Here is a 7500-nt window from a genome sequence, read left to right on the forward strand (position 1 = left end):
CTTGCTCAAAAACTGGACAGAGGTGATCCCTAAAATACCACCAGGTACCAGTTTCCAGGTTTGCCAATATAAATGAAGACGGACTACAGATCCACCTTGGGGGGGGTTTAAGGCCTGTTCCTGGTTTCTACGTTTCTTTTCCACAGCTGTCCAGAGGTCTTTGCAAAGACTACCAGAACCCTGTTAGTCTTGTTTCGTGACACACCATCTGGATCATCCAGAACTTTTTGCCTAGCAACCTCTTGCTCACCTCTCATTCTTTCCAACTTTGCCTCCATCAACCTTCCTCTCCACGGTGCATTCACGACCTTGACAGGAACAGTTAAAATGCATTCAGCAGAACTTCTATACTTCAACCTTTTCGAGAGATTTGACCTCGCGATTATGGTCCGACCCCACCTGCGGTTCCTCTGAGTGGTTCTTGAATGTTTTGACGCGAGCCATCAGCAGTATCGATAATTGGCAGAATGTTTACGGCCTCTCTTGGAGGAACCTTTCAAACGAGACAGAGTTCACTCCGTCTGAAAGTGTGAACATTAGAGGACTGAAACTCCGAGCTGAGTCACAGAAAGAGAGCGAAGAGGAGGTCAGGCTGGCGCTGATGTATGATCCTTTAATGAGCTGACCAATTGGCTGCTGATGGAGAAGAGGAATATGGTCAACACACACACTCACACACATACACACACACACACACACACACACTCTTTATCCCTGGTGTGTGATCCATTGTGTGTGTGTTGAGTGAGTCAGTGAAGGTTTGGCTCTAAACACTCCGGCTGATAGATCACACGGAGCTGAAGTTTGACTCCAAACACTCCGAGCTGGGAGGGGATCAGCCGGAGGTCGTCCGTCCGTCGGCTGCAGAACGTGAAACCAGCGTCAATTTGGAACAGAGAAGAAGAAGAATAACCAACGGACGGACAGCCGTGTCTCGTTTAGATCTGGTGATTAAAGCCCGTCTGTAAATATTAAGACCGATCCCTCGGCTGAGAGGGTTGGTGTTCGTGTCTTACAACCATCACACGTGTCCTGAAGCTGGGGGGGTGGAGAACAGGCGATACCAGCAGGTAGCTATGGCTACATCCCTCCTCCACGGAGCCAGTTCAACCCCTACGAAGTTTATTATCAAGATCTAAAAGAGGACCAGGAGAACCACCTATGTACCAGACTGTTCTGGAAGCAGCATATGTGTCTACGACTGGACCATATCTGCTTTTACAGCATCGCTCAGGCAAATATAGCGAGAGAAATAAAGTGCTACACGCAGCCTACTATCAGTCCTCATCCCAACCCATTGTCTGACTGATTATCCTTCGCAGGGTCGCGGGGGGCTGGAGCCTATCCCAGCCGACGCTGGGCGAGAGATGGCGTACACCCTGCACAGATTGCAGGTTCACCAAGGGGTTGACACGTATAGAAAAGCAGCCATTCACGCTCACGTTCACACCTACGGATATGGTTTTTTTTTTTTTGGACCGCAGGAGGAAGGAGAACACGCAAGCTCCACACAAAAACGGCCTCAGGTCTGGATTGGAAGCCAGAAGCTTCCTGCTGCGAGGCAACAGTGCTAACCACCAGCACCTTCCCCGATAGTGACTATTCACCATTATATCCTAAACCGTTGCATCGTTCTTCTACTCGATGCAGCGTCTAACATCGTTCTCCGGCTTCACGACTCCAAGCATGAAAATCAAATCAAATCAGGAAGTGTCGTCATGGTCCTGAGGGCGGTTGTTATCACATCCTCCATCCTCACAGTTATGAAATACAGATTTTATAATGAGTGGGTACCTCAGTGTTAACAGCGACACAATTACGACTTGTCATAGCAACTCCCGATGCGTTGACGCCAAAGTCAACTGACATACAGAACCAGGGCAATCTAGCGAGAACCCCCCTGAAACAGGAAGTCGATAATCCGCTAAATTAAAAGCTTTGTGTTTTCGCTGTGACTGGACGTGACACAGCTTCAGAATAAAGTTTGTGTCCCAGTGCAAATGTGAATTTACACACAGACAGAAGTCACATGAATATATTAACACGGCCGACATGCACTGTGTCACCATGAGGGTGTGTGTTAGTGTGTGTTTCCCTCTGATATTTACTCATATTTTAATACTGAAACCAACACACTGCATGTGATTACAGAATGGAAGTGATTCTGAGGGAAATCTTGAAGTCAACACACAGAAGAAGGAATTTAAAGGGAATTTACACTGATTCAATAACAGTAATAACATTAATACCACATCAACGCTGAGACGAATTTACTTTAGATTAGTAAATGACGCTACGCTGATGACACTGCTCTATTTCTACCAATAACTTTTGCCTTTAACTGGGTATTTCTCATCAAGCTAAGATCATTTCTCTCAATTAGAACAAAATATAAAATTAAAGATATCCAACATTTCCACATGAGTTAGCATCTAGTGACTTTTAACAGACAGAACCCCCACACCAGACCCCGACTTGATGAGGATGTCTGTTTACCTGGACCCTTTTCCGTGTAACACGTCTTTTAATCTAATTTATCCTTATTTCCTTTCCTATCATCCCTTAGTTAATTTATTTTCTTTCTTTAGTTTTTCTCTCTTCTTCTACCATCTTCTAACACAACTTCCTTCTTTCCAATACAAGCTTATTCCTTCCCATCTAACGTTTCCTGTCTTCCCTTTTCCTTCCTTTTGGTAGTCATTTTTACTCTCCTTATTTCTTTCGTCCCTCCTTGTTTCCTTCCCCGCTGCTACTTCCTGTGTTAACAGTAACAAACTCTGGTGTCGCCTCGGATCATCTCAGCGTCAGCTCCGAACGGCGGCCATGTTGACTCCTTCAACAAGAGTTATCATCATCATCAAGAGCGCTATGCTGATAGCCGTTAAACGGAGCGAGTGGGAACATTGCTCCGCTGGTAATGGGCAGACGTTTTTCACGTCTGGAGCTATAAATAAAAATAGAAGAAAAAGTGATTTTTCCTCAGCATTTATGTCGCAAATGGTAAGGGTGAAGGAGTCCGAGGTGTCACCGGGTACGAGATCAGGACTGTTTTCAGATATTCTTAACATACTTTTTGCAAAAATATCAGGACAGATGCTAAAGGTGTGCAAATGCCTGGGGAGGTCATCAACCCAACGGAAGGTCGGTGGTTCGACACCCCACCCCCCCACCCCCGCCCCGGGCCCCTGCAGTCTGCATGTGGAGATATCCTCAAGCAAGATACTAAAGATCTGGTGTCAAGGAGGGCATCTGGTGTCCAACCTGCTCCAGATCCAATCACGAGCATTGAATATAAATATCATGGACATCAGTGCATTGATTTTCTCCACGCAATAAGAAGCTAAAATATACATTCAATTTATTTATATACAGTAAATCTCTCCTTACTTGCGGTTAATGCGTTCCAGGTCCACCCGAAAAACAACAAAACGAAATTTGTCTAGTCTAAATCAGAACGACCAGCAGAAATAAAGAACCCTAGACCAGGTTGAGGTGATCCGATATGAAAAGCCACCGTGGTGATGATGTCACACACCGCGTCTGTTGAGCAAACAGCTCCCCCGGCGCAACGGCGCTCCCGTTAAAACAACCACAACCATCTGCATTCACATGCCCCCAGCCTCCCGTATGCAAAGCAACCAATTACCAACAGTTAGCATGGCGAAGGTGAGACGACGGTGTCACATGGCGTGGATGGATGTGTGGCATTGTGCCGCTGATCCGCCGCCGTAAAGACGGCCCTCATTATCCGCCTGAAAAGACGGCGATTCGCTCCGGCAGAGAGAGACCGGGGAAAAAGGGAGTTAATTTACACTTAAATTTGTCCTTCTTCTTTTCTGTCTTGGATTGGGGGGTCCGGGGGGGACCCTCACTGAGTGACCGTGATTGTGTCCATGGCCTCTTCTCTTCTCTTTCAGCCATTTCCAATGCCATTAATTGGTGGTGCTGGTTGAATTGAGTTTATTCTGCGTGTGTGTACGTCTGAGAGGTAATTGCTGTGAGCTTTAGAGGGCCAGAGTGTTGTTTTAAGGGCCCCTGACCTTCGACCTCCTGGTTAAAAGTGCCCCCCCCTCCCTTCGTCTCTCATTCTCCCAGTGAATGTCTCTCCAGCGCGTTGTTCAGCCCTCAGTGTGTGAGTGTTGGGTTTTGTCTGCTTTGTTTGGCGCTGAGAAGGAAAGATAAAAAAATAAAAAAGCTTTCTAGAGGAACGACATTCAGGATGGCCAAAAGTATGCGGACGCCTCATCAGGAGAGTCGCAAGTTTTCCTCGCCTCGTTTTTCTGATTTATTTATTTCTAATATAAAAACGCCAAAAAGAATCCAGACGATATATTTTACTTGTTTGTTTTTTTCCCCCAGGTGGGGGCTGCAGGATGAATTGTTTCTGATGCTATTCCCTCCGTCCCGTCAAGTAAAAAAAAAAAAAAAAAAAAAAAAAAAAGAACAAATTTTTAAGACAGAAACATAAAACAGAGACACAGTCGAACAAAAACACTCAGAAAGAGTTTCTAGTTTAAACAGAAACGCCTGAATGTGTGTGTTAATCTCCACCGGTCTATGTCTCTGTTTTGTCTATGTCTTTCATTGCTTGTGTGTTTTTGTAATCTGTGCATGTGTGTGTGTCTGTGGGTGTGTGTGTTTGCCCACAGCAGCCTGTCTGTGTCCAAACTGTCGGATGAGGAGATTAAACTCTGTTTTTGTTTTTCGTTTTAACATTAAAATTCTGCATCCATCCTGGATTATTCTTGGTTTTTGTTTTTCTAAATTATTATTCTCAGACAATCTAGAGCTGCAGATTTCAGATTACGACTCGTCTGAACTCGCAAACTTCACCCCGACTTGAATGGGAAGTCCCCGGACCGGTTCGAACGGAGACAGAACCGCCGCCGGCTGGGCTGGGCTGGGCTCCGCCCCCCTCCGGCGTGAAGCGTCAGGTGTGTGTGTGTGTGTGTGTGTGTGTGTGTGTGTGTGTGTGTGTGTGTGTCTCAGGTCATGTTGTCAGTCCGTCAGCCAGGTGCTGAGGATTAGTGTCGCCAAACGCCCTGTACCCTGAAGAGCAGCCGGCGCTTATCGCCAAAACAGGAGACGAACAAAAACAGACGGTCGGAGCTCCAGCCGGGACGCCGGAGGTGGAGACAGACGGACGGACGGGGTGGAGGTCGAGGACAGACGGGGTCAAGGTCACGCAGGGTCTGTTCGACATGTGACCAGGCCTCCTTCAGGAGGCAGGAAAACCTCGTTTTAAAGTCGATGCTGCTTCCGTTTCACGCAGGAGCCGTGCTTTTATTTTGAAGTCTCAGAAGAGGAAGAAGAAGAAAAAGAAGAGGAAAAGCTAGCATTAGCTAACGTTAGCGTGTGGCGTGAATTCAGTTTCTTCTTCCTCATGTGTTCTGGCCCAGTTTGAGGTCCCGTCCCCCGTTAGCATCTTAGCATGTTAGCATTGGTTTCAGACCTTCCACAGACCCAGGGACTGATCTACAACGGGCCATGACAGCGGGCCCCAGCGGGGGCCCCCGGCGACGCCCACCCTGTGCACACAGGTCGGAGGCAGACGGAGGACGACCGATCGATCGATCGGCGGGCTGCAGTCTCACCTGACAGGAAGAGAGACGGATGGAGAGAACTTTCCCACCAAACTGTTGTTTACACAACGGGGGGGTCCCGGAGGGGGCTGGGGGGCGGGGCTAATGGGAAAGGTGAAGGAAGAAGAAAGGTTACAGGTCGCCGGGCGGAATACGGCTCATTAATAACGGAGGGATGACATCATTTTGAGCCCAAATAAGCCGATCGGGTTTAGGAAAAGTCGATTCACGGAAAAGTTGACGAAATTCCGAACATCGCACACTTTTTTTTTTTGCTTGAGCCTGTCGCTTTAAGGAGGTGGAGGTGATGGATGGACGGCGAGGCGTGAAGAGCAAAGATGAAGTGGGGTCACACCCGCCCACCCACAGGCCACGCCCCTCACACACCTGATGGTTATCGCACTCAAAAAAATTTTTTTTGTTGAACAGAAATAAATCAAGAAATAACAAATCAGATTCATCAAATTCATCAATAATTCATCAATAATTTTGATTAATTTACTGTTTTTTTGTGTGGTTTTTTTGGGGGGGGGTGTTCCCAGAAAAATACTTAGCAGCTATAGACACACACACACACACACCAACATACCTATGGACACACACATACCTACGGAACACACACACACACACACACACACACACACACACACACACACACACACACACACACACACACACACACACACACACACACACACACACACACACACACACACACACACACACGCATGCATACACGACATTGATGAGTGTGTTTCGCCGGGAGGGGAGGGTCTACAGGTCGTGGGGAGGTAGGTGAGGTGAAGTGGGGGGCGGGGGTGGGGGAGGGTGGGGGTGTAACTTTAGCTGTTAATGATGGTGGGGGGGTACAAATGAGTTGGGGAGAGAGAGAAGGAACGTAACTCGACCCCGGTTGGACTCACCCTTAAAAGCAACGGCACCTATTGTCCCTGTAGGCAGTGTGTGTGTGTGTGTGTGTGTGTGTGTGTGTGTGTGTGTGTGTGTGTGTGTGTGTGTGTGTGTGTTGACAGAATGGCAGGTTGGTTATGAATCATCTCCTCCCGCCCCTCTCTTCTGCCCCCCGAGGGCGACATTAGCTTTAGAGGGAGCTGTCATGTTCAAGAGAGGAGCGCTTGTTTTGTTGTACCCAAAGAAAGGAAACACTGTGAAAACATACACATGTACTTAGAGCCGCAAAGTATGTAAACAATCCAACCGGGGCTGACAGGTAGGGCCCGGGAAGGAGCGCTTGGTTTTGGAAAGGGGGAAAAAGGCAAACACACACACACACACACACACACACACACACACAGGTAATTTAGATGGAGGAAGTATGTCAACACACACAGAAAAGTCAAGGGAGCACTTGTTTTGTTGCGGCGGCAGGAAGAAGAACACACGCGTGTTCAGCGAGGGGAAATATGTAAATAGACGCCGTGAGGTTGGATTTCAGCGCCGTTTGGAAACCGGAGCGCTTGATTCTGTAACGCTTCACACACACACACACACACACACACACACACACACACACACACACACACACACACACACACACACACACACACTCAACCGGGAACACATCGTGTGTTTGAATAAAAGATGAAACTCACCCGGAAAAGTTGGGGGGGCCCCCCCTCGAGATGTTCGGGGGCCCCCGCTCCGTAGAGTAAATCATCCCCGCCCGCCTTAACGACGCCGCAGAGCATCGCCAGCCTCCACGCCCATATATGGTCGACGTCAGCGCATCCGATCTGTCGTACATCCGATGTTAGCATAACGATGCTAACATACCAGGAAGGGGTCAAATAAATAAACCCTGATTTGATTCGGAATGCTAGCTCGTGTTAGCGACATAGCATGACTCATCATGCTGATTTCATGAGTCAGCATTTCTTATTCCCCCCCCCGCCCATATTGT

This window comes from Antennarius striatus, chromosome 17, assembly GCF_040054535.1.
Source record: "Antennarius striatus isolate MH-2024 chromosome 17, ASM4005453v1, whole genome shotgun sequence".
NCBI classification, from domain to species: Eukaryota; Metazoa; Chordata; class Actinopteri; order Lophiiformes; family Antennariidae; genus Antennarius; species Antennarius striatus.